This window comes from Lates calcarifer, unplaced genomic scaffold (genome assembly GCF_001640805.2).
Source record: "Lates calcarifer isolate ASB-BC8 unplaced genomic scaffold, TLL_Latcal_v3 _unitig_2159_quiver_2025, whole genome shotgun sequence".
NCBI lineage: Eukaryota > Metazoa > Chordata > Actinopteri > Centropomidae > Lates > Lates calcarifer.
This window is the reverse complement of record NW_026116020.1, coordinates 1-22,873: the sequence shown is the minus strand read 5'-3', so window position 1 is coordinate 22,873 and position 22,873 is coordinate 1. Positions and strand designations below refer to the sequence as shown.

The window sequence follows — 22,873 nt, the reverse complement described above, 5'->3', positions numbered from 1 at the left end:
ATGTACGTTTTGAGCAATTTCGGACGAAAATGGACTTGGAACAGAGCCAAATGTTTGATCAGGCCATACGGAAAATTCTTGTTGGTGGAGTAGTTATTTCTTAGTTTTGCTGTTGACTGTTAGAGAAAATCCCCATTATTGTTGATTGCTATGTGAAATAACAGATCTGCCAGTGTTATTTTGGCACGTATAAAGGGTCTGTCTTCAGCAGCCGCTGTGGCTTACGGCCACACCACCCTGAGCGCGCCGATCTCGTCTGATCTCGGAAGCTAAGCAGGGTCGGGCCTGGTTAGTACTTGGATGGGAGACCGCCTGGGAATACCAGGTGCCGTAAGCTTTTTGTCCCATCTTTTCCTGCCTATCTTACAGCAGCAGAATGCCGCTTCCTCTGTAGTTGAGACAGGGCACGCCAAACTACTTTTTATTTTGCAGCCTGTATTTCACGCTCTGTTTTGCACTTCTGTTTTATGTCACGTCGCTTTCGGCAATCGGTATTAGGCGCTGGAAAGTCACCTCTGTAAAGTCTGCACTGCTGCCGAATGAATGAGCGCAGTCTGGGTTTTGGGCACAATGACCCAATACGTCGTCCACAAGGACGTGTGGCTCACCGATGTACGTTTTGAGCAATTTCGGACGAAAATGGACTTGGAACAGAGCCAAATGTTTGATCAGGCCATACGGAAAATTCTTGTTGGGTGGAGTAGTTATTTCTTAGTTTTGCTGTTGACTGTTAGAGAAAAATCCCCATTATTGTTGATTGCTATGTGAAATAACAGATCTGCCAGTGTTATTTTGGCACGTATAAAGGGTCTGTCTTCAGCAGCCGCTGTGGCTTACGGCCACACCACCCTGAGCGCGCCCGATCTCGTCTGATCTCGGAAGCTAAGCAGGGTCGGGCCTGGTTAGTACTTGGATGGGAGACCGCCTGGGAATACCAGGTGCCGTAAGCTTTTTGTCCCCATCTTTTCCTGCCTATCTTACAGCAGCAGAATGCCGCTTCCTCTGTAGTTGAGACAGGGCACGCCCAAACTACTTTTATTTTGCAGCCTGTATTTCACGCTCTGTTTTGCACTTCTGTTTTATGTCACGTCGCTTTCGGCAATCGGGTATTAGGCGCTGGAAAGTCACCTCTGTAAAGTCTGCACTGCTGCCGAATGAATGAGCGCAGTCTGGGTTTTCACAATGACCCAATACGTCGTCCACAAGGACGTGTGGCTCACCGATGTACGTTTTTGAAAATGGACTTGAAGAAAAAATGTTGATCAGGCCATACGGAAAATTCTTGTTGGGTGGAGTAGTTATTTCTTAGTTGTTCTGACTGTTAGAGAAAATCCCATTATTGTTGATTGCTATGTGAAATAACAGATCTGCCAGTGTTATTTTGGCACGTATAAAGGGTCTGTCTTCAGCAGCCGCTGTGGCTTACGGCCACACCACCCTGAGCGCGCCCGATCTCGTCTGATCTCGGAAGCTAAGCAGGGTCGGGCCTGGTTAGTACTTGGATGGGAGACCGCCTGGGAATACCAGGTGCCGTAAGCTTTTTGTCCCCATCTTTTCCTGCCTATCTTACAGCAGCAGAATGCCGCTTCCTCTGTAGTTGAGACAGGGCACGCCAAAACTACTTTTATTTTGCAGCCTGTATTTCACGCTCTGTTTTGCACTTCTGTTTTATGTCACGTCGCTTTCGGCAATCGGGTATTAGGCGCTGGAAAGTCACCTCTGTAAAGTCTGCACTGCTGCCGAATGAATGAGCGCAGTCTGGGTTTTGGGCACAATGACCCAATACGTCGTCCACAAGGACGTGTGGCTCACCGATGTACGTTTTGAGCAATTTCGGACGAAAATGGACTTGGAACAGAGCCAAATGTTTGATCAGGCCATACGGAAAATTCTTGTTGGGTGGAGTAGTTATTTCTTAGTTTTGCTGTTGACTGTTAGAGAAAATCCCCATTATTGTTGATTGCTATGTGAAATAACAGATCTGCCAGTGTTATTTTGGCACGTATAAAGGGTCTGTCTTCAGCAGCCGCTGTGGCTTACGGCCACACCACCCTGAGCGCGCCGATCTCGTCTGATCTCGGAAGCTAAGCAGGGTCGGGCCTGGTTAGTACTTGGATGGAGACCGCCTGGGAATACCAGGTGCCGTAAGCTTTTTGTCCCCATCTTTTCCTGCCTATCTTACAGCAGCAGCAGAATGCCGCTTCCTCTGTAGTTGAGACAGGGCACGCCAAACTACTTTTATTTTGCAGCCTGTATTTCACGCTCTGTTTTGCACTTCTGTTTTATGTCACGTCGCTTTCGGCAATCGGGTATTAGGCGCTGGAAAGTCACCTCTGTAAAGTCTGCACTGCTGCGAATGAATGAGCGCAGTCTGGGTTTTGGGCACAATGACCCAATACGTCGTCCACAAGGACGTGTGGCTCACCGATGTACGTTTTGAGCAATTTCGGACGAAAATGGACTTGGAACAGAGCCAAATGTTTGATCAGGCCATACGGAAAATTCTTGTTGGGTGGAGTAGTTATTTCTTAGTTTTGCTGTTGACTGTTAGAGAAAATCCCCATTATTGTTGATTGCTATGTGAAATAACAGATCTGCCAGTGTTATTTTGGCACGTATAAAGGGTCTGTCTTCAGCAGCCGCTGTGGCTTACGGCCACACCACCCTGAGCGCGCCCGATCTCGTCTGATCTCGGAAGCTAAGCAGGGTCGGGCCTGGTTAGTACTTGGATGGGAGACCGCCTGGGAATACCAGGTGCCGTAAGCTTTTTGTCCCCATCTTTTCCTGCCTATCTTACAGCAGCAGAATGCCGCTTCCTCTGTAGTTGAGACAGGGCACGCCAAAACTACTTTTATTTTGCAGCCTGTATTTCACGCTCTGTTTTGCGGCAATCGGGTATTAGGCGCTGGAAAGTCACCTCTGTAAAGTCTGCACTGCTGCCGAATGAATGAGCGCAGTCTGGGTTTTGGGCACAATGACCCAATACGTCGTCCACAAGGACGTGTGGCTCACCGATGTACGTTTTGAGCAATTTCGGACGAAAATGGACTTGGAACAGAGCCAAATGTTTGATCAGGCCATACGGAAAATTCTTGTTGGGTGGAGTAGTTATTTCTTAGTTTTGCTGTTGACTGTTAGAGAAAATCCCCATTATTGTTGATTGCTATGTGAAATAACAGATCTGCCAGTGTTATTTTGGCACGTATAAAGGGTCTGTCTTCAGCAGCCGCTGTGGCTTACGGCCACACCACCCTGAGCGCGCCCGATCTCGTCTGATCTCGGAAGCTAAGCAGGGTCGGGCCTGGTTAGTACTTGGATGGGAGACCGCCTGGGAATACCAGGTGCCGTAAGCTTTTTGTCCCCATCTTTTCCTGCCTATCTTACAGCAGCAGAATGCCGCTTCCTCTGTAGTTGAGACAGGGCACGCCCAAACTACTTTTATTTTGCAGCCTGTATTTCACGCTCTGTTTTGCACTTCTGTTTTATGTCACGTCGCTTTCGGCAATCGGGTATTAGGCGCTGGAAAGTCACCTCTGTAAAGTCTGCACTGCTGCCGAATGAATGAGCGCAGTCTGGGTTTTGGGCACAATGACCCAATACGTCGTCCACAAGGACGTGTGGCTCACCGATGTACGTTTTGAGCAATTTCGGACGAAAATGGACTTGGAACAGAGCCAAATGTTTGATCAGGCCATACGGAAAATTCTTGTTGGGTGGAGTAGTTATTTCTTAGTTTTGCTGTTGACTGTTAGAGAAAATCCCCATTATTGTTGATTGCTATGTGAAATAACAGATCTGCCAGTGTTATTTTGGCACGTATAAAGGGTCTGTCTTCAGCAGCCGCTGTGGCTTACGGCCACACCACCCTGAGCGCGCCCGATCTCGTCTGATCTCGGAAGCTAAGCAGGGTCGGGCCTGGTTAGTACTTGGATGGGAGACCGCCTGGGAATACCAGGTGCCGTAAGCTTTTTGTCCCCATCTTTTCCTGCCTATCTTACAGCAGCAGAATGCCGCTTCCTCTGTAGTTGAGACAGGGCACGCCAAAACTACTTTTATTTTGCAGCCTGTATTTCACGCTCTGTTTTGCACTTCTGTTTTATGTACAGCAGCAGAATGCCGCTTCCTCTGTAGTTGAGACAGGGCACGCCAAAACTACTTTTATTTTGCAGCCTGTATTTCACGCTCTGTTTTGCACTTCTGTTTTATGTCACGTCGCTTTCGGCAATCGGGTATAGGCGCTGGAAAGTCACCTCTGTAAAGTCTGCACTGCTGCCGAATGAATGAGCGCAGTCTGGGTTTTGGGCACAATGACCCAATACGTCGTCCACAAGGACGTGTGGCTCCCGATGTACGTTTTGAGCAATTTCGGACGAAAATGGACTTGGAACAGAGCCAAATGTTTGATCAGGCCATACGGAAAATTCTTGTTGGGTGGAGTAGTTATTTCTTAGTTTTGCTGTTGACTGTTAGAGAAAATCCCCATTATTGTTGATTGCTATGTGAAATAACAGATCTGCCAGTGTTATTTTGGCACGTATAAAGGGTCTGTCTTCAGCAGCCGCTGTGGCTTACGGCCACACCACCCTGAGCGCGCCCGATCTCGTCTGATCTCGGAAGCTAAGCAGGGTCGGGCCTGGTTAGTACTTGGATGGGAGACCGCCTGGGAATACCAGGTGCCGTAAGCTTTTTGTCCCTATCTTACAGCAGCAGAATGCCGCTTCCTCTGTAGTTGAGACAGGGCACGCCAAAACTACTTTTATTTTGCAGCCTGTATTTCACGCTCTGTTTTGCACTTCTGTTTTATGTCACGTCGCTTTCGGCAATCGGTATTAGGCGCTGGAAAGTCACCTCTGTAAAGTCTGCACTGCTGCCGAATGAATGAGCGCAGTCTGGGTTTTGGGCACAATGACCCAAATACGTCGTCCACAAGGACGTGTGGCTCACCGATGTACGTTTTGAGCAATTTCGGACGAAAATGGACTTGGAACAGAGCCAAATGTTTGATCAGGCCATACGGAAAATTCTTGTTGGGTGGAGTAGTTATTTCTTAGTTTTGCTGTTGACTGTTAGAGAAAATCCCCATTATTGTTGATTGCTATGTGAAATAACAGATCTGCCAGTGTTATTTTGGCACGTATAAAGGGTCTGTCTTCAGCAGCCGCTGTACGGCCACACCCCCTGAGCGCGCCCGATCTCGTCTGATCTCGGAAGCTAAGCAGGGTCGGGCCTGGTTAGTACTTGGATGGGAGACCGCCTGGGAATACCAGGTGCCGTAAGCTTTTTGTCCCTTCTTACACAGCAGCAGAATGCCGCTTCCTCTGTAGTTGAGACAGGGCACGCCAAAACTACTTTTATTTTGCAGCCTGTATTTCACGCTCTGTTTTGCACTTCTGTTTTATGTCACGTCGCTTTCGGCAATCGGGTATTAGGCGCTGGAAAGTCACCTCTGTAAAGTCTGCACTGCTGCCGAATGAATGAGCGCAGTCTGGGTTTTGGGCACAATGACCCAATACGTCGTCCACAAGGACGTGTGGCTCACCGATGTACGTTTTGAGCAATTTCGGACGAAAATGGACTTGGAACAGAGCCAAATGTTTGATCAGGCCATACGGAAAATTCTTGTTGGGTGGAGTAGTTATTTCTTAGTTTTGCTGTTGACTGTTAGAGAAAATCCCCATTATTGTTGATTGCTATGTGAAATAACAGATCTGCCAGTGTTATTTTGGCACGTATAAAGGGTCTGTCTTCAGCAGCCGCTGTGGCTTACGGCCACACCACCCTGAGCGCGCCCGATCTCGTCTGATCTCGGAAGCTAAGCAGGGTCGGGCCTGGTTAGTACTTGGATGGGAGACCGCCTGGGAATACCAGTGCCGTAAGCTTTTTGTCCCCATCTTTTCCTGCCTATCTTACAGCAGCAGAATGCCGCTTCCTCTGTAGTTGAGACAGGGCACGCCAAAACTACTTTTATTTTGCAGCCTGTATTTCACGCTCTGTTTTGCACTTCTGTTTTATGTCACGTCGCTTTCGGCAATCGGGTATTAGGCGCTGGAAAGTCACCTCTGTAAAGTCTGCACTGCTGCCGAATGAATGAGCGCAGTCTGGGTTTTGGGCACAATGACCCAATACGTCGTCCACAAGGACGTGTGGCTCACCGATGTACGTTTTGAGCAATTTCGGACGAAAATGGACTTGGAACAGAGAATGTTTGATCAGGCCATACGGAAAATTCTTGTTGGGTGGAGGTTGTTTAGTTTTTGCTGTTGACTGTTAGAGAAAATCCCCATTATTTTGATTGCTATGTGAAATAACAGATCTCTGCCAGTGTTATTTTGGCACGTATAAAGGGTCTGTCTTCAGCAGCGCTGTGGCTTACGGCCACACCACCCTGAGCGCGCCCGATCTCGTCTGATCTCGGAAAGCTAAGCAGGGTCGGGCCTGGTTAGTACTTGGATGGGAGACCGCCTGGGAATACCAGGTGCCGTAAGCTTTTTGTCCCTATCTTACAGCAGCAGAATGCCGCTTCCTCTGTAGTTGAGACAGGGCACGCCAAAACTACTTTTATTTTGCAGCCTGTATTTCACGCTCTGTTTTGCACTTCTGTTTTATGTCACGTCGCTTTCGGCAATCGGGTATTAGGCGCTGGAAAGTCACCTCTGTAAAGTCTGCACTGCTGCCGAATGAATGAGCGCAGTCTGGGTTTTGGGCACAATGACCCAATACGTCGTCCACAAGACGTGTGGCTCACCGATGTACGTTTTGAGCAATTTCGGACGAAAATGGACTTGGAACAGAGCCAAATGTTTGATCAGGCCATACGGAAAATTCTTGTTGGGTGGAGTAGTTATTTCTTAGTTTTGCTGTTGACTGTTAGAGAAAATCCCCATTATTGTTGATTGCTATGTGAAATAACAGATCTGCCAGTGTTATTTTGGCACGTATAAAGGGTCTGTCTTCAGCAGCCGCTGTGGCTTACGGCCACACCACCCTGAGCGCGCCGATCTCGTCTGATCTCGGAAGCTAAGCAGGGTCGGGCCTGGTTAGTACTTGGATGGGAGACCGCCTGGGAATACCAGGTGCCGTAAGCTTTTTGTCCCCATCTTTTCCTGCCTATCTTACAGCAGCAGAATGCCGCTTCCTCTGTAGTTGAGACAGGGCACGCCAAAACTACTTTTATTTTGCAGCCTGTATTTCACGCTCTGTTTTGCACTTCTGTTTTATGTCACGTCGCTTTCGGCAATCGGGTATTAGGCGCTGGAAAGTCACCTCTGTAAAGTCTGCACTGCTGCCGAATGAATGAGCGCAGTCTGGGTTTTGGGCACAATGACCCAATACGTCGTCCACAAGGACGTGTGGCTCACCGATGTACGTTTTGAGCAATTTCGGACGAAAATGGACTTGGAACAGAGCCAAATGTTTGATCAGGCCATACGGAAAATTCTTGTTGGGTGGAGTAGTTATTTCTTAGTTTTGCTGTTGACTGTTAGAGAAAATCCCCATTATTGTTGATTGCTATGTGAAATAACAGATCTGCCAGTGTTATTTTGGCACGTATAAAGGGTCTGTCTTCAGCAGCCGCTGTGGCTTACGGCCACACCACCCTGAGCGCGCCCGATCTCGTCTGATCTCGGAAGCTAAGCAGGGTCGGGCCTGGTTAGTACTTGGATGGGAGACCGCCTGGGAATACCAGGTGCCGTAAGCTTTTTGTCCCCTATCTTACAGCAGCAGAATGCCGCTTCCTCTGTAGTTGAGACAGGGCACGCCAAACTACTTTTATTTTGCAGCCTGTATTTCACGCTCTGTTTTGCACTTCTGTTTTATGTCACGTCGCTTTCGGCAATCGGGTATTAGGCGCTGGAAAGTCACCTCTGTAAAGTCTGCACTGCTGCCGAATGAATGAGCGCAGTCTGGGTTTTGGGCACAATGACCCAATACGTCGTCCACAAGGACGTGTGGCTCACCGATGTACGTTTTGAGCAATTTCGGACGAAAATGGACTTGGAACAGAGCCAAATGTTTGATCAGGCCATACGGAAAATTCTTGTTGGGTGGAGTAGTTATTTCTTAGTTTTGCTGTTGACTGTTAGAGAAAATCCCCATTATTGTTGATTGCTATGTGAAATAACAGATCTGCCAGTGTTATTTTGGCACGTATAAAGGGTCTGTCTTCAGCAGCCGCTGTGGCTTACGGCCACACCACCCTGAGCGCGCCCGATCTCGTCTGATCTCGGAAGCTAAGCAGGGTCGGGCCTGGTTAGTACTTGGATGGGAGACCGCCTGGGAATACCAGGTGCCGTAAGCTTTTTGTCCTGCCTATCTTACAGCAGCAGAATGCCGCTTCCTCTGTAGTTGAGACAGGGCACGCCAAACTACTTTTATTTTGCAGCCTGTATTTCACGCTCTGTTTTGCACTTCTGTTTTATGTCACGTCGCTTTCGGCAATCGGGTATTAGGCGCTGGAAAGTCACCTCTGTAAAGTCTGCACTGCTGCCGAATGAATGAGCGCAGTCTGGGTTTTGGGCACAATGACCCAATACGTCGTCCACAAGGACGTGTGGCTCACCGATGTACGTTTTGAGCAATTTCGGACGAAAATGGACTTGGAACAGAGCCAAATGTTTGATCAGGCCATACGGAAAATTCTTGTTGGGTGGAGTAGTTATTTCTTAGTTTTGCTGTTGACTGTTAGAGAAAATCCCCATTATTGTTGATTGCTATGTGAAATAACAGATCTGCCAGTGTTATTTTGGCACGTATAAAGGGTCTGTCTTCAGCAGCCGCTGTGGCTTACGGCCACACCACCCTGAGCGCGCCCGATCTCGTCTGATCTCGGAAGCTAAGCAGGGTCGGGCCTGGTTAGTACTTGGATGGGAGACCGCCTGGGAATACCAGGTGCCGTAAGCTTTTTTGTCCCCTATCTTACAGCAGCAGAATGCCGCTTCCTCTGTAGTTGAGACAGGGCACGCCAAAACTACTTTTATTTTGCAGCCTGTATTTCACGCTCTGTTTTGCACTTCTGTTTTATGTCACGTCGCTTTCGGCAATCGGGTATTAGGCGCTGGAAAGTCACCTCTGTAAAGTCTGCACTGCTGCCGAATGAATGAGCGCAGTCTGGGTTTTGGGCACAATGACCCAATACGTCGTCCACAAGGACGTGTGGCTCACCGATGTACGTTTTGAGCAATTTCGGACGAAAATGGACTTGGAACAGAGCCAAATGTTTGATCAGGCCATACGGAAAATTCTTGTTGGGTGGAGTAGTTATTTCTTAGTTTTGCTGTTGACTGTTAGAGAAAATCCCCATTATTGTTGATTGCTATGTGAAATAACAGATCTGCCAGTGTTATTTTGGCACGTATAAAGGGTCTGTCTTCAGCAGCCGCTGTGGCTTACGGCCACACCACCCTGAGCGCGCCCGATCTCGTCTGATCTCGGAAGCTAAGCAGGGTCGGGCCTGGTTAGTACTTGGATGGGAGACCGCCTGGGAATACCAGGTGCCGTAAGCTTTTTGTCCCCATCTTTTCCTGCCTATCTTACAGCAGCAGAATGCCGCTTCCTCTGTAGTTGAGACAGGGCACGCCAAAACTACTTTTATTTTGCAGCCTGTATTTCACGCTCTGTTTTGCACTTCTGTTTTATGTCACGTCGCTTTCGGCAATCGGGTATTAGGCGCTGGAAAGTCACCTCTGTAAAGTCTGCACTGCTGCCGAATGAATGAGCGCAGTCTGGGTTTTGGGCACAATGACCCAATACGTCGTCCACAAGGACGTGTGGCTCACCGATGTACGTTTTGAGCAATTTCGGACGAAAATGGACTTGGAACAGAGCCAAATGTTTGATCAGGCCATACGGAAAATTCTTGTTGGGTGGAGTAGTTATTTCTTAGTTTTGCTGTTGACTGTTAGAGAAAATCCCCATTATTGTTGATTGCTATGTGAAATAACAGATCTGCCAGTGTTATTTTGGCACGTATAAAGGGTCTGTCTTCAGCAGCCGCTGTGGCTTACGGCCACACCACCCTGAGCGCGCCCGATCTCGTCTGATCTCGGAAGCTAAGCAGGGTCGGGCCTGGTTAGTACTTGGATGGGAGACCGCCTGGGAATACCAGGTGCCGTAAGCTTTTTGTCCCCATCTTTTCCTGCCTATCTTACAGCAGCAGAATGCCGCTTCCTCTGTAGTTGAGACAGGGCACGCCAAAACTACTTTTATTTTGCAGCCTGTATTTCACGCTCTGTTTTGCACTTCTGTTTTATGTCACGTCGCTTTCGGCAATCGGGTATTAGGCGCTGGAAAGTCACCTCTGTAAAGTCTGCACTGCTGCCGAATGAATGAGCGCAGTCTGGGTTTTGGGCACAATGACCCAATACGTCGTCCACAAGGACGTGTGGCTCACCGATGTACGTTTTGAGCAATTTCGGACGAAAATGGACTTGGAACAGAGCCAAATGTTTGATCAGGCCATACGGAAAATTCTTGTTGGGTGGAGTAGTTATTTCTTAGTTTTGCTGTTGACTGTTAGAGAAAATCCCCATTATTGTTGATTGCTATGTGAAATAACAGATCTGCCAGTGTTATTTTGGCACGTATAAAGGGTCTGTCTTCAGCAGCCGCTGTGGCTTACGGCCACACCACCCTGAGCGCGCCCGATCTCGTCTGATCTCGGAAGCTAAGCAGGGTCGGGCCTGGTTAGTACTTGGATGGGAGACCGCCTGGGAATACCAGGTGCCGTAAGCTTTTTGTCCCCATCTTTTCCTGCCTATCTTACAGCAGCAGAATGCCGCTTCCTCTGTAGTTGAGACAGGGCACGCCAAAACTACTTTTATTTTGCAGCCTGTATTTCACGCTCTGTTTTGCACTTCTGTTTTATGTCACGTCGCTTTCGGCAATCGGGTATTAGGCGCTGGAAAGTCACCTCTGTAAAGTCTGCACTGCTGCCGAATGAATGAGCGCAGTCTGGGTTTTGGGCACAATGACCCAATACGTCGTCCACAAGGACGTGTGGCTCACCGATGTACGTTTTGAGCAATTTCGGACGAAAATGGACTTGGAACAGAGCCAAATGTTTGATCAGGCCATACGGAAAATTCTTGTTGGGTGGAGTAGTTATTTCTTAGTTTTGCTGTTGACTGTTAGAGAAAATCCCCATTATTGTTGATTGCTATGTGAAATAACAGATCTGCCAGTGTTATTTTGGCACGTATAAAGGGTCTGTCTTCAGCAGCCGCTGTGGCTTACGGCCACACCACCCTGAGCGCGCCCGATCTCGTCTGATCTCGGAAGCTAAGCAGGGTCGGGCCTGGTTAGTACTTGGATGGGAGACCGCCTGGGAATACCAGGTGCCGTAAGCTTTTTGTCCCCATCTTTTCCTGCCTATCTTACAGCAGCAGAATGCCGCTTCCTCTGTAGTTGAGACAGGGCACGCCAAAACTACTTTTATTTTGCAGCCTGTATTTCACGCTCTGTTTTGCACTTCTGTTTTATGTCACGTCGCTTTCGGCAATCGGGTATTAGGCGCTGGAAAGTCACCTCTGTAAAGTCTGCACTGCTGCCGAATGAATGAGCGCAGTCTGGGTTTTGGGCACAATGACCCAATACGTCGTCCACAAGGACGTGTGGCTCACCGATGTACGTTTTGAGCAATTTCGGACGAAAATGGACTTGGAACAGAGCCAAATGTTTGATCAGGCCATACGGAAAATTCTTGTTGGGTGGAGTAGTTATTTCTTAGTTTTGCTGTTGACTGTTAGAGAAAATCCCCATTATTGTTGATTGCTATGTGAAATAACAGATCTGCCAGTGTTATTTTGGCACGTATAAAGGGTCTGTCTTCAGCAGCCGCTGTGGCTTACGGCCACACCACCCTGAGCGCGCCCGATCTCGTCTGATCTCGGAAGCTAAGCAGGGTCGGGCCTGGTTAGTACTTGGATGGGAGACCGCCTGGGAATACCAGGTGCCGTAAGCTTTTTGTCCCCATCTTTTCCTGCCTATCTTACAGCAGCAGAATGCCGCTTCCTCTGTAGTTGAGACAGGGCACGCCAAAACTACTTTTATTTTGCAGCCTGTATTTCACGCTCTGTTTTGCACTTCTGTTTTATGTCACGTCGCTTTCGGCAATCGGGTATTAGGCGCTGGAAAGTCACCTCTGTAAAGTCTGCACTGCTGCCGAATGAATGAGCGCAGTCTGGGTTTTGGGCACAATGACCCAATACGTCGTCCACAAGGACGTGTGGCTCACCGATGTACGTTTTGAGCAATTTCGGACGAAAATGGACTTGGAACAGAGCCAAATGTTTGATCAGGCCATACGGAAAATTCTTGTTGGGTGGAGTAGTTATTTCTTAGTTTTGCTGTTGACTGTTAGAGAAAATCCCCATTATTGTTGATTGCTATGTGAAATAACAGATCTGCCAGTGTTATTTTGGCACGTATAAAGGGTCTGTCTTCAGCAGCCGCTGTGGCTTACGGCCACACCACCCTGAGCGCGCCCGATCTCGTCTGATCTCGGAAGCTAAGCAGGGTCGGGCCTGGTTAGTACTTGGATGGGAGACCGCCTGGGAATACCAGGTGCCGTAAGCTTTTTGTCCCCATCTTTTCCTGCCTATCTTACAGCAGCAGAATGCCGCTTCCTCTGTAGTTGAGACAGGGCACGCCAAACTACTTTTATTTTGCAGCCTGTATTTCACGCTCTGTTTTGCACTTCTGTTTTATGTCACGTCGCTTTCGGCAATCGGGTATTAGGCGCTGGAAAGTCACCTCTGTAAAGTCTGCACTGCTGCCGAATGAATGAGCGCAGTCTGGGTTTTGGGCACAATGACCCAATACGTCGTCCACAAGGACGTGTGGCTCACCGATGTACGTTTTGAGCAATTTCGGACGAAAATGGACTTGGAACAGAGCCAAATGTTTGATCAGGCCATACGGAAAATTCTTGTTGGGTGGAGTAGTTATTTCTTAGTTTTGCTGTTGACTGTTAGAGAAAATCCCCATTATTGTTGATTGCTATGTGAAATAACAGATCTGCCAGTGTTATTTTGGCACGTATAAAGGGTCTGTCTTCAGCAGCCGCTGTGGCTTACGGCCACACCACCCTGAGCGCGCCCGATCTCGTCTGATCTCGGAAGCTAAGCAGGGTCGGGCCTGGTTAGTACTTGGATGGGAGACCGCCTGGGAATACCAGGTGCCGTAAGCTTTTTGTCCCCATCTTTTCCTGCCTATCTTACAGCAGCAGAATGCCGCTTCCTCTGTAGTTGAGACAGGGCACGCCCAAAACTACTTTTATTTTGCAGCCTGTATTTCACGCTCTGTTTTGCACTTCTGTTTTATGTCACGTCGCTTTCGGCAATCGGGTATTAGGCGCTGGAAAGTCACCTCTGTAAAGTCTGCACTGCTGCCGAATGAATGAGCGCAGTCTGGGTTTTGGGCACAATGACCCAATACGTCGTCCACAAGGACGTGTGGCTCACCGATGTACGTTTTGAGCAATTTCGGACGAAAATGGACTTGGAACAGAGCCAAATGTTTGATCAGGCCATACGGAAAATTCTTGTTGGGTGGAGTAGTTATTTCTTAGTTTTGCTGTTGACTGTTAGAGAAAATCCCCATTATTGTTGATTGCTATGTGAAATAACAGATCTGCCAGTGTTATTTTGGCACGTATAAAGGGTCTGTCTTCAGCAGCCGCTGTGGCTTACGGCCACACCACCCTGAGCGCGCCCGATCTCGTCTGATCTCGGAAGCTAAGCAGGGTCGGGCCTGGTTAGTACTTGGATGGGAGACCGCCTGGGAATACCAGGTGCCGTAAGCTTTTTGTCCCCATCTTTTCCTGCCTATCTTACAGCAGCAGAATGCCGCTTCCTCTGTAGTTGAGACAGGGCACGCCAAACTACTTTTATTTTGCAGCCTGTATTTCACGCTCTGTTTTGCACTTCTGTTTTATGTCACGTCGCTTTCGGCAATCGGGTATTAGGCGCTGGAAAGTCACCTCTGTAAAGTCTGCACTGCTGCCGAATGAATGAGCGCAGTCTGGGTTTTGGGCACAATGACCCAATACGTCGTCCACAAGGACGTGTGGCTCACCGATGTACGTTTTGAGCAATTTCGGACGAAAATGGACTTGGAACAGAGCCAAATGTTTGATCAGGCCATACGGAAAATTCTTGTTGGGTGGAGTAGTTATTTCTTAGTTTTGCTGTTGACTGTTAGAGAAAATCCCCATTATTGTTGATTGCTATGTGAAATAACAGATCTGCCAGTGTTATTTTGGCACGTATAAAGGGTCTGTCTTCAGCAGCCGCTGTGGCTTACGGCCACACCACCCTGAGCGCGCCCGATCTCGTCTGATCTCGGAAGCTAAGCAGGGTCGGGCCTGGTTAGTACTTGGATGGGAGACCGCCTGGGAATACCAGGTGCCGTAAGCTTTTTGTCCCCATCTTTTCCTGCCTATCTTACAGCAGCAGAATGCCGCTTCCTCTGTAGTTGAGACAGGGCACGCCCAAACTACTTTTATTTTGCAGCCTGTATTTCACGCTCTGTTTTGCACTTCTGTTTTATGTCACGTCGCTTTCGGCAATCGGGTATTAGGCGCTGGAAAGTCACCTCTGTAAAGTCTGCACTGCTGCCGAATGAATGAGCGCAGTCTGGGTTTTGGGCACAATGACCCAATACGTCGTCCACAAGGACGTGTGGCTCACCGATGTACGTTTTGAGCAATTTCGGACGAAAATGGACTTGGAACAGAGCCAAATGTTTGATCAGGCCATACGGAAAATTCTTGTTGGGTGGAGTAGTTATTTCTTAGTTTTGCTGTTGACTGTTAGAGAAAATCCCCATTATTGTTGATTGCTATGTGAAATAACAGATCTGCCAGTGTTATTTTGGCACGTATAAAGGGTCTGTCTTCAGCAGCCGCTGTGGCTTACGGCCACACCACCCTGAGCGCCCGATCTCGTCTGATCTCGGAAGCTAAGCAGGGTCGGGCCTGGTTAGTACTTGGATGGGAGACCGCCTGGGAATACCAGGTGCCGTAAGCTTTTTGTCCCCATCTTTTCCTGCCTATCTTACAGCAGCAGAATGCCGCTTCCTCTGTAGTTGAGACAGGGCACGCCAAAACTACTTTTATTTTGCAGCCTGTATTTCACGCTCTGTTTTGCACTTCTGTTTTATGTCACGTCGCTTTCGGCAATCGGGTATTAGGCGCTGGAAAGTCACCTCTGTAAAGTCTGCACTGCTGCCGAATGAATGAGCGCAGTCTGGGTTTTGGGCACAATGACCCAATACGTCGTCCACAAGGACGTGTGGCTCACCGATGTACGTTTTGAGCAATTTCGGACGAAAATGGACTTGGAACAGAGCCAAATGTTTGATCAGGCCATACGGAAAATTCTTGTTGGGTGGAGTAGTTATTTCTTAGTTTTGCTGTTGACTGTTAGAGAAAATCCCCATTATTGTTGATTGCTATGTGAAATAACAGATCTGCCAGTGTTATTTTGGCACGTATAAAGGGTCTGTCTTCAGCAGCCGCTGTGGCTTACGGCCACACCACCCTGAGCGCGCCCGATCTCGTCTGATCTCGGAAGCTAAGCAGGGTCGGGCCTGGTTAGTACTTGGATGGGAGACCGCCTGGGAATACCAGGTGCCGTAAGCTTTTTGTCCCATCTTTTCCTGCCTATCTTACAGCAGCAGAATGCCGCTTCCTCTGTAGTTGAGACAGGGCACGCCAAAACTACTTTTATTTTGCAGCCTGTATTTCACGCTCTGTTTTGCACTTCTGTTTTATGTCACGTCGCTTTCGGCAATCGGGTATTAGGCGCTGGAAAGTCACCTCTGTAAAGTCTGCACTGCTGCCGAATGAATGAGCGCAGTCTGGGTTTTGGGCACAATGACCCAATACGTCGTCCACAAGGACGTGTGGCTCACCGATGTACGTTTTGAGCAATTTCGGACGAAAATGGACTTGGAACAGAGCCAAATGTTTGATCAGGCCATACGGAAAATTCTTGTTGGGTGGAGTAGTTATTTCTTAGTTTTGCTGTTGACTGTTAGAGAAAATCCCCATTATTGTTGATTGCTATGTGAAATAACAGATCTGCCAGTGTTATTTTGGCACGTATAAAGGGTCTGTCTTCAGCAGCCGCTGTGGCTTACGGCCACACCACCCTGAGCGCGCCCGATCTCGTCTGATCTCGGAAGCTAAGCAGGGTCGGGCCTGGTTAGTACTTGGATGGGAGACCGCCTGGGAATACCAGGTGCCGTAAGCTTTTTGTCCCCATCTTTTCCTGCCTATCTTACAGCAGCAGAATGCCGCTTCCTCTGTAGTTGAGACAGGGCACGCCAAACTACTTTTATTTTGCAGCCTGTATTTCACGCTCTGTTTTGCACTTCTGTTTTATGTCACGTCGCTTTCGGCAATCGGGTATTAGGCGCTGGAAAGTCACCTCTGTAAAGTCTGCACTGCTGCCGAATGAATGAGCGCAGTCTGGGTTTTGGGCACAATGACCCAATACGTCGTCCACAAGGACGTGTGGCTCACCGATGTACGTTTTGAGCAATTTCGGACGAAAATGGACTTGGAACAGAGCCAAATGTTTGATCAGGCCATACGGAAAATTCTTGTTGGGTGGAGTAGTTATTTCTTAGTTTTGCTGTTGACTGTTAGAGAAAATCCCCATTATTGTTGATTGCTATGTGAAATAACAGATCTGCCAGTGTTATTTTGGCACGTATAAAGGGTCTGTCTTCAGCAGCCGCTGTGGCTTACGGCCACACCACCCTGAGCGCGCCCGATCTCGTCTGATCTCGGAAGCTAAGCAGGGTCGGGCCTGGTTAGTACTTGGATGGGAGACCGCCTGGGAATACCAGGTGCCGTAAGCTTTTTGTCCCCATCTTTTCCTGCCTATCTTACAGCAGCAGAATGCCGCTTCCTCTGTAGTTGAGACAGGGCACGCCAAAACTACTTTTATTTTGCAGCCTGTATTTCACGCTCTGTTTTGCACTTCTGTTTTATGTCACGTCGCTTTCGGCAATCGGGTATTAGGCGCTGGAAAGTCACCTCTGTAAAGTCTGCACTGCTGCCGAATGAATGAGCGCAGTCTGGGTTTTGGGCACAATGACCCAATACGTCGTCCACAAGGACGTGTGGCTCACCGATGTACGTTTTGAGCAATTTCGGACGAAAATGGACTTGGAACAGAGCCAAATGTTTGATCAGGCCATACGGAAAATTCTTGTTGGGTGGAGTAGTTATTTCTTAGTTTTGCTGTTGACTGTTAGAGAAAATCCCCATTATTGTTGATTGCTATGTGAAATAACAGATCTGCCAGTGTTATTTTGGCACGTATAAAGGGTCTGTCTTCAGCAGCCGCTGTGGCTTACGGCCACACCACCCTGAGCGCGCCCGATCTCGTCTGATCTCGGAAGCTAAGCAGGGTCGGGCCTGGTTAGTACTTGGATGGGAGACCGCCTGGGAATACCAGGTGCCGTAAGCTTTTTGTCCCCATCTTTTCCTGCCTATCTTACAGCAGCAGAATGCCGCTTCCTCTGTAGTTGAGACAGGGCACGCCAAAACTACTTTTATTTTGCAGCCTGTATTTCACGCTCTGTTTTGCACTTCTGTTTTATGTCACGTCGCTTTCGGCAATCGGGTATTAGGCGCTGGAAAGTCACCTCTGTAAAGTCTGCACTGCTGCCGAATGAATGAGCGCAGTCTGGGTTTTGGGCACAATGACCCAATACGTCGTCCACAAGGACGTGTGGCTCACCGATGTACGTTTTGAGCAATTTCGGACGAAAATGGACTTGGAACAGAGCCAAATGTTTGATCAGGCCATACGGAAAATTCTTGTTGGGTGGAGTAGTTATTTCTTAGTTTTGCTGTTGACTGTTAGAGAAAATCCCCATTATTGTTGATTGCTATGTGAAATAACAGATCTGCCAGTGTTATTTTGGCACGTATAAAGGGTCTGTCTTCAGCAGCCGCTGTGGCTTACGGCCACACCACCCTGAGCGCGCCCGATCTCGTCTGATCTCGGAAGCTAAGCAGGGTCGGGCCTGGTTAGTACTTGGATGGGAGACCGCCTGGGAATACCAGGTGCCGTAAGCTTTTTGTCCCCATCTTTTCCTGCCTATCTTACAGCAGCAGAATGCCGCTTCCTCTGTAGTTGAGACAGGGCACGCCCAAACTACTTTTATTTTGCAGCCTGTATTTCACGCTCTGTTTTGCACTTCTGTTTTATGTCACGTCGCTTTCGGCAATCGGGTATTAGGCGCTGGAAAGTCACCTCTGTAAAGTCTGCACTGCTGCCGAATGAATGAGCGCAGTCTGGGTTTTGGGCACAATGACCCAATACGTCGTCCACAAGGACGTGTGGCTCACCGATGTACGTTTTGAGCAATTTCGGACGAAAATGGACTTGGAACAGAGCCAAATGTTTGATCAGGCCATACGGAAAATTCTTGTTGGGTGGAGTAGTTATTTCTTAGTTTTGCTGTTGACTGTTAGAGAAAATCCCCATTATTGTTGATTGCTATGTGAAATAACAGATCTGCCAGTGTTATTTTGGCACGTATAAAGGGTCTGTCTTCAGCAGCCGCTGTGGCTTACGGCCACACCACCCTGAGCGCGCCCGATCTCGTCTGATCTCGGAAGCTAAGCAGGGTCGGGCCTGGTTAGTACTTGGATGGGAGACCGCCTGGGAATACCAGGTGCCGTAAGCTTTTTGTCCCCATCTTTTCCTGCCTATCTTACAGCAGCAGAATGCCGCTTCCTCTGTAGTTGAGACAGGGCACGCCAAACTACTTTTATTTTGCAGCCTGTATTTCACGCTCTGTTTTGCACTTCTGTTTTATGTCACGTCGCTTTCGGCAATCGGGTATTAGGCGCTGGAAAGTCACCTCTGTAAAGTCTGCACTGCTGCCGAATGAATGAGCGCAGTCTGGGTTTTGGGCACAATGACCCAATACGTCGTCCACAAGGACGTGTGGCTCACCGATGTACGTTTTGAGCAATTTCGGACGAAAATGGACTTGGAACAGAGCCAAATGTTTGATCAGGCCATACGGAAAATTCTTGTTGGGTGGAGTAGTTATTTCTTAGTTTTGCTGTTGACTGTTAGAGAAAATCCCCATTATTGTTGATTGCTATGTGAAATAACAGATCTGCCAGTGTTATTTTGGCACGTATAAAGGGTCTGTCTTCAGCAGCCGCTGTGGCTTACGGCCACACCACCCTGAGCGCGCCCGATCTCGTCTGATCTCGGAAGCTAAGCAGGGTCGGGCCTGGTTAGTACTTGGATGGGAGACCGCCTGGGAATACCAGGTGCCGTAAGCTTTTTGTCCCCATCTTTTCCTGCCTATCTTACAGCAGCAGAATGCCGCTTCCTCTGTAGTTGAGACAGGGCACGCCAAAACTACTTTTATTTTGCAGCCTGTATTTCACGCTCTGTTTTGCACTTCTGTTTTATGTCACGTCGCTTTCGGCAATCGGGTATTAGGCGCTGGAAAGTCACCTCTGTAAAGTCTGCACTGCTGCCGAATGAATGAGCGCAGTCTGGGTTTTGGGCACAATGACCCAATACGTCGTCCACAAGGACGTGTGGCTCACCGATGTACGTTTTGAGCAATTTCGGACGAAAATGGACTTGGAACAGAGCCAAATGTTTGATCAGGCCATACGGAAAATTCTTGTTGGGTGGAGTAGTTATTTCTTAGTTTTGCTGTTGACTGTTAGAGAAAATCCCCATTATTGTTGATTGCTATGTGAAATAACAGATCTGCCAGTGTTATTTTGGCACGTATAAAGGGTCTGTCTTCAGCAGCCGCTGTGGCTTACGGCCACACCACCCTGAGCGCGCCCGATCTCGTCTGATCTCGGAAGCTAAGCAGGGTCGGGCCTGGTTAGTACTTGGATGGGAGACCGCCTGGGAATACCAGGTGCCGTAAGCTTTTTGTCCCCATCTTTTCCTGCCTATCTTACAGCAGCAGAATGCCGCTTCCTCTGTAGTTGAGACAGGGCACGCCAAACTACTTTTATTTTGCAGCCTGTATTTCACGCTCTGTTTTGCACTTCTGTTTTATGTCACGTCGCTTTCGGCAATCGGGTATTAGGCGCTGGAAAGTCACCTCTGTAAAGTCTGCACTGCTGCCGAATGAATGAGCGCAGTCTGGGTTTTGGGCACAATGACCCAATACGTCGTCCACAAGGACGTGTGGCTCACCGATGTACGTTTTGAGCAATTTCGGACGAAAATGGACTTGGAACAGAGCCAAATGTTTGATCAGGCCATACGGAAAATTCTTGTTGGGTGGAGTAGTTATTTCTTAGTTTTGCTGTTGACTGTTAGAGAAAATCCCCATTATTGTTGATTGCTATGTGAAATAACAGATCTGCCAGTGTTATTTTGGCACGTATAAAGGGTCTGTCTTCAGCAGCCGCTGTGGCTTACGGCCACACCACCCTGAGCGCGCCCGATCTCGTCTGATCTCGGAAGCTAAGCAGGGTCGGGCCTGGTTAGTACTTGGATGGGAGACCGCCTGGGAATACCAGGTGCCGTAAGCTTTTGTCCCCATCTTTTCCTGCCTATCTTACAGCAGCAGAATGCCGCTTCCTCTGTAGTTGAGACAGGGCACGCCAAAACTACTTTTATTTTGCAGCCTGTATTTCACGCTCTGTTTTGCACTTCTGTTTTATGTCACGTCGCTTTCGGCAATCGGGTATTAGGCGCTGGAAAGTCACCTCTGTAAAGTCTGCACTGCTGCCGAATGAATGAGCGCAGTCTGGGTTTTGGGCACAATGACCCAATACGTCGTCCACAAGGACGTGTGGCTCACCGATGTACGTTTTGAGCAATTTCGGACGAAAATGGACTTGGAACAGAGCCAAATGTTTGATCAGGCCATACGGAAAATTCTTGTTGGGTGGAGTAGTTATTTCTTAGTTTTGCTGTTGACTGTTAGAGAAAATCCCCATTATTGTTGATTGCTATGTGAAATAACAGATCTGCCAGTGTTATTTTGGCACGTATAAAGGGTCTGTCTTCAGCAGCCGCTGTGGCTTACGGCCACACCACCCTGAGCGCGCCCGATCTCGTCTGATCTCGGAAGCTAAGCAGGGTCGGGCCTGGTTAGTACTTGGATGGGAGACCGCCTGGGAATACCAGGTGCCGTAAGCTTTTTGTCCCCATCTTTTCCTGCCTATCTTACAGCAGCAGAATGCCGCTTCCTCTGTAGTTGAGACAGGGCACGCCAAAACTACTTTTATTTTGCAGCCTGTATTTCACGCTCTGTTTTGCACTTCTGTTTTATGTCACGTCGCTTTCGGCAATCGGGTATTAGGCGCTGGAAAGTCACCTCTGTAAAGTCTGCACTGCTGCCGAATGAATGAGCGCAGTCTGGGTTTTGGGCACAATGACCCAATACGTCGTCCACAAGGACGTGTGGCTCACCGATGTACGTTTTGAGCAATTTCGGACGAAAATGGACTTGGAACAGAGCCAAATGTTTGATCAGGCCATACGGAAAATTCTTGTTGGGTGGAGTAGTTATTTCTTAGTTTTGCTGTTGACTGTTAGAGAAAATCCCCATTATTGTTGATTGCTATGTGAAATAACAGATCTGCCAGTGTTATTTTGGCACGTATAAAGGGTCTGTCTTCAGCAGCCGCTGTGGCTTACGGCCACACCACCCTGAGCGCGCCCGATCTCGTCTGATCTCGGAAGCTAAGCAGGGTCGGGCCTGGTTAGTACTTGGATGGGGAGACCGCCTGGAATACCAGGTGCCGTAAGCTTTTGTCCCTATCTTACAGCAGCAGAATGCCGCTTCCTCTGTAGTTGAGACAGGGCACGCCAAAACTACTTTTATTTTGCAGCCTGTATTTCACGCTCTGTTTTGCACTTCTGTTTTATGTCACGTCGCTTTCGGCAATCGGGTATTAGGCGCTGGAAAGTCACCTCTGTAAAGTCTGCACTGCTGCCGAATGAATGAGCGCAGTCTGGGTTTTGGGCACAATGACCCAATACGTCGTCCACAAGGACGTGTGGCTCACCGATGTACGTTTTGAGCAATTTCGGACGAAAATGGACTTGGAACAGAGCCAAATGTTTGATCAGGCCATACGGAAAATTTTGTTGGGGTGAGTAGTTATTTCTTAGTTTTGCTGTTGACTGTTAGAGAAAATCCCCATTATTGTTGATTGCTATGTGAAATAACAGATCTGCCAGTGTTATTTTGGCACGTATAAAGGGTCTGTCTTCAGCAGCCGCTGTGGCTTACGGCCACACCACCCTGAGCGCGCCCGATCTCGTCTGATCTCGGAAGCTAAGCAGGGTCGGGCCTGGTTAGTACTTGGATGGGAGACCGCCTGGGAATACCAGGTGCCGTAAGCTTTTTGTCCCCATCTTTTCCTGCCTATCTTACAGCAGCAGAATGCCGCTTCCTCTGTAGTTGAGACAGGGCACGCCAAAACTACTTTTTTTGCAGCCTGTATTTCACGCTCTGTTTTGCACTTCTGTTTTATGTCACGTCGCTTTCGGCAATCGGGTATTAGGCGCTGGAAAGTCACCTCTGTAAAGTCTGCACTGCTGCCCGAATGAATGAGCGCAGTCTGGGTTTTGGCACAATGACCCAATACGTCGTCCACAAGGACGTGTGGCTCACCGATGTACGTTTTTGAGCAATTTCGGACGAAAATGGACTTGGAACAGAGCCAAATGTTGATCAGGCCATACGGAAAATTCTTGTTTGGGTGGAGTAGTTATTTCTTAGTTTTGCTGTTGACTGTTAGAGAAAATCCCCATTATTGTTGATTGCTATGTGAAATAACAGATCTGCCAGTGTTATTTTGGCACGTATAAAGGGTCTGTCTTCAGCAGCCGCTGTGGCTTAC

The 22,873-nt window shown here is 48.4% G+C and overlaps 36 non-coding genes and 1 pseudogene across 36 annotated transcripts; all 37 read left to right on the top strand.

The window, feature by feature from the left end:
• The first annotated feature begins 219 nt into the window (after positions 1 to 219).
• LOC127139778 (5S ribosomal RNA) lies at positions 220 to 337 on the top strand. The gene has a single exon (XR_007810139.1). It is a non-coding gene; the product is annotated as a 5S ribosomal RNA (ribosomal RNA).
• Positions 338 to 831: 494 nt separating this feature from the next.
• Positions 832 to 950, top strand: LOC127139774 (5S ribosomal RNA). Its single transcript, XR_007810135.1, has one exon. It is a non-coding gene; the product is annotated as a 5S ribosomal RNA (ribosomal RNA).
• A 470-nt stretch (positions 951 to 1,420) lies between these two features.
• LOC127139773 (5S ribosomal RNA) lies at positions 1,421 to 1,539 on the top strand. The gene has a single exon (XR_007810134.1). It is a non-coding gene; the product is annotated as a 5S ribosomal RNA (ribosomal RNA).
• Positions 1,540 to 2,034: 495 nt separating this feature from the next.
• LOC127139782 (5S ribosomal RNA) lies at positions 2,035 to 2,151 on the top strand. The gene has a single exon (XR_007810143.1). It is a non-coding gene; the product is annotated as a 5S ribosomal RNA (ribosomal RNA).
• A 496-nt stretch (positions 2,152 to 2,647) lies between these two features.
• LOC127139772 (5S ribosomal RNA) lies at positions 2,648 to 2,766 on the top strand. The gene has a single exon (XR_007810133.1). It is a non-coding gene; the product is annotated as a 5S ribosomal RNA (ribosomal RNA).
• Positions 2,767 to 3,234: 468 nt separating this feature from the next.
• On the top strand, positions 3,235 to 3,353 carry LOC127139771 (5S ribosomal RNA). Its single transcript, XR_007810132.1, has one exon. It is a non-coding gene; the product is annotated as a 5S ribosomal RNA (ribosomal RNA).
• Positions 3,354 to 3,848: 495 nt separating this feature from the next.
• Positions 3,849 to 3,967, top strand: LOC127139769 (5S ribosomal RNA). The gene has a single exon (XR_007810130.1). It is a non-coding gene; the product is annotated as a 5S ribosomal RNA (ribosomal RNA).
• Positions 3,968 to 4,566: 599 nt separating this feature from the next.
• LOC127139768 (5S ribosomal RNA) lies at positions 4,567 to 4,685 on the top strand. Its single transcript, XR_007810129.1, has one exon. It is a non-coding gene; the product is annotated as a 5S ribosomal RNA (ribosomal RNA).
• A 476-nt stretch (positions 4,686 to 5,161) lies between these two features.
• Positions 5,162 to 5,279, top strand: LOC127139783 (uncharacterized; annotated as a pseudogene).
• Positions 5,280 to 5,761: 482 nt separating this feature from the next.
• LOC127139779 (5S ribosomal RNA) lies at positions 5,762 to 5,879 on the top strand. The gene has a single exon (XR_007810140.1). It is a non-coding gene; the product is annotated as a 5S ribosomal RNA (ribosomal RNA).
• Positions 5,880 to 6,367: 488 nt separating this feature from the next.
• LOC127139775 (5S ribosomal RNA) lies at positions 6,368 to 6,487 on the top strand. The gene has a single exon (XR_007810136.1). It is a non-coding gene; the product is annotated as a 5S ribosomal RNA (ribosomal RNA).
• Positions 6,488 to 6,967: 480 nt separating this feature from the next.
• On the top strand, positions 6,968 to 7,085 carry LOC127139777 (5S ribosomal RNA). Its single transcript, XR_007810138.1, has one exon. It is a non-coding gene; the product is annotated as a 5S ribosomal RNA (ribosomal RNA).
• Positions 7,086 to 7,580: 495 nt separating this feature from the next.
• On the top strand, positions 7,581 to 7,699 carry LOC127139767 (5S ribosomal RNA). Its single transcript, XR_007810128.1, has one exon. It is a non-coding gene; the product is annotated as a 5S ribosomal RNA (ribosomal RNA).
• Positions 7,700 to 8,180: 481 nt separating this feature from the next.
• LOC127139766 (5S ribosomal RNA) lies at positions 8,181 to 8,299 on the top strand. The gene has a single exon (XR_007810127.1). It is a non-coding gene; the product is annotated as a 5S ribosomal RNA (ribosomal RNA).
• A 483-nt stretch (positions 8,300 to 8,782) lies between these two features.
• Positions 8,783 to 8,901, top strand: LOC127139765 (5S ribosomal RNA). Its single transcript, XR_007810126.1, has one exon. It is a non-coding gene; the product is annotated as a 5S ribosomal RNA (ribosomal RNA).
• Positions 8,902 to 9,384: 483 nt separating this feature from the next.
• Positions 9,385 to 9,503, top strand: LOC127139764 (5S ribosomal RNA). The gene has a single exon (XR_007810125.1). It is a non-coding gene; the product is annotated as a 5S ribosomal RNA (ribosomal RNA).
• A 495-nt stretch (positions 9,504 to 9,998) lies between these two features.
• Positions 9,999 to 10,117, top strand: LOC127139763 (5S ribosomal RNA). Its single transcript, XR_007810124.1, has one exon. It is a non-coding gene; the product is annotated as a 5S ribosomal RNA (ribosomal RNA).
• Positions 10,118 to 10,612: 495 nt separating this feature from the next.
• On the top strand, positions 10,613 to 10,731 carry LOC127139762 (5S ribosomal RNA). Its single transcript, XR_007810123.1, has one exon. It is a non-coding gene; the product is annotated as a 5S ribosomal RNA (ribosomal RNA).
• A 495-nt stretch (positions 10,732 to 11,226) lies between these two features.
• On the top strand, positions 11,227 to 11,345 carry LOC127139761 (5S ribosomal RNA). Its single transcript, XR_007810122.1, has one exon. It is a non-coding gene; the product is annotated as a 5S ribosomal RNA (ribosomal RNA).
• A 495-nt stretch (positions 11,346 to 11,840) lies between these two features.
• Positions 11,841 to 11,959, top strand: LOC127139760 (5S ribosomal RNA). The gene has a single exon (XR_007810121.1). It is a non-coding gene; the product is annotated as a 5S ribosomal RNA (ribosomal RNA).
• A 495-nt stretch (positions 11,960 to 12,454) lies between these two features.
• LOC127139758 (5S ribosomal RNA) lies at positions 12,455 to 12,573 on the top strand. The gene has a single exon (XR_007810119.1). It is a non-coding gene; the product is annotated as a 5S ribosomal RNA (ribosomal RNA).
• A 494-nt stretch (positions 12,574 to 13,067) lies between these two features.
• LOC127139757 (5S ribosomal RNA) lies at positions 13,068 to 13,186 on the top strand. The gene has a single exon (XR_007810118.1). It is a non-coding gene; the product is annotated as a 5S ribosomal RNA (ribosomal RNA).
• Positions 13,187 to 13,682: 496 nt separating this feature from the next.
• On the top strand, positions 13,683 to 13,801 carry LOC127139756 (5S ribosomal RNA). The gene has a single exon (XR_007810117.1). It is a non-coding gene; the product is annotated as a 5S ribosomal RNA (ribosomal RNA).
• A 494-nt stretch (positions 13,802 to 14,295) lies between these two features.
• Positions 14,296 to 14,414, top strand: LOC127139755 (5S ribosomal RNA). Its single transcript, XR_007810116.1, has one exon. It is a non-coding gene; the product is annotated as a 5S ribosomal RNA (ribosomal RNA).
• A 495-nt stretch (positions 14,415 to 14,909) lies between these two features.
• On the top strand, positions 14,910 to 15,026 carry LOC127139776 (5S ribosomal RNA). Its single transcript, XR_007810137.1, has one exon. It is a non-coding gene; the product is annotated as a 5S ribosomal RNA (ribosomal RNA).
• A 495-nt stretch (positions 15,027 to 15,521) lies between these two features.
• On the top strand, positions 15,522 to 15,640 carry LOC127139754 (5S ribosomal RNA). Its single transcript, XR_007810115.1, has one exon. It is a non-coding gene; the product is annotated as a 5S ribosomal RNA (ribosomal RNA).
• Positions 15,641 to 16,134: 494 nt separating this feature from the next.
• Positions 16,135 to 16,253, top strand: LOC127139753 (5S ribosomal RNA). The gene has a single exon (XR_007810114.1). It is a non-coding gene; the product is annotated as a 5S ribosomal RNA (ribosomal RNA).
• A 494-nt stretch (positions 16,254 to 16,747) lies between these two features.
• On the top strand, positions 16,748 to 16,866 carry LOC127139752 (5S ribosomal RNA). The gene has a single exon (XR_007810113.1). It is a non-coding gene; the product is annotated as a 5S ribosomal RNA (ribosomal RNA).
• A 495-nt stretch (positions 16,867 to 17,361) lies between these two features.
• Positions 17,362 to 17,480, top strand: LOC127139751 (5S ribosomal RNA). The gene has a single exon (XR_007810112.1). It is a non-coding gene; the product is annotated as a 5S ribosomal RNA (ribosomal RNA).
• A 495-nt stretch (positions 17,481 to 17,975) lies between these two features.
• On the top strand, positions 17,976 to 18,094 carry LOC127139750 (5S ribosomal RNA). The gene has a single exon (XR_007810111.1). It is a non-coding gene; the product is annotated as a 5S ribosomal RNA (ribosomal RNA).
• A 495-nt stretch (positions 18,095 to 18,589) lies between these two features.
• On the top strand, positions 18,590 to 18,708 carry LOC127139749 (5S ribosomal RNA). The gene has a single exon (XR_007810110.1). It is a non-coding gene; the product is annotated as a 5S ribosomal RNA (ribosomal RNA).
• A 494-nt stretch (positions 18,709 to 19,202) lies between these two features.
• LOC127139784 (5S ribosomal RNA) lies at positions 19,203 to 19,321 on the top strand. The gene has a single exon (XR_007810144.1). It is a non-coding gene; the product is annotated as a 5S ribosomal RNA (ribosomal RNA).
• A 495-nt stretch (positions 19,322 to 19,816) lies between these two features.
• Positions 19,817 to 19,935, top strand: LOC127139781 (5S ribosomal RNA). Its single transcript, XR_007810142.1, has one exon. It is a non-coding gene; the product is annotated as a 5S ribosomal RNA (ribosomal RNA).
• Positions 19,936 to 20,429: 494 nt separating this feature from the next.
• Positions 20,430 to 20,548, top strand: LOC127139770 (5S ribosomal RNA). The gene has a single exon (XR_007810131.1). It is a non-coding gene; the product is annotated as a 5S ribosomal RNA (ribosomal RNA).
• A 494-nt stretch (positions 20,549 to 21,042) lies between these two features.
• Positions 21,043 to 21,161, top strand: LOC127139759 (5S ribosomal RNA). The gene has a single exon (XR_007810120.1). It is a non-coding gene; the product is annotated as a 5S ribosomal RNA (ribosomal RNA).
• Positions 21,162 to 21,656: 495 nt separating this feature from the next.
• LOC127139780 (5S ribosomal RNA) lies at positions 21,657 to 21,775 on the top strand. Its single transcript, XR_007810141.1, has one exon. It is a non-coding gene; the product is annotated as a 5S ribosomal RNA (ribosomal RNA).
• A 479-nt stretch (positions 21,776 to 22,254) lies between these two features.
• LOC127139748 (5S ribosomal RNA) lies at positions 22,255 to 22,373 on the top strand. Its single transcript, XR_007810109.1, has one exon. It is a non-coding gene; the product is annotated as a 5S ribosomal RNA (ribosomal RNA).
• Positions 22,374 to 22,873: the final 500 nt, after the last annotated feature.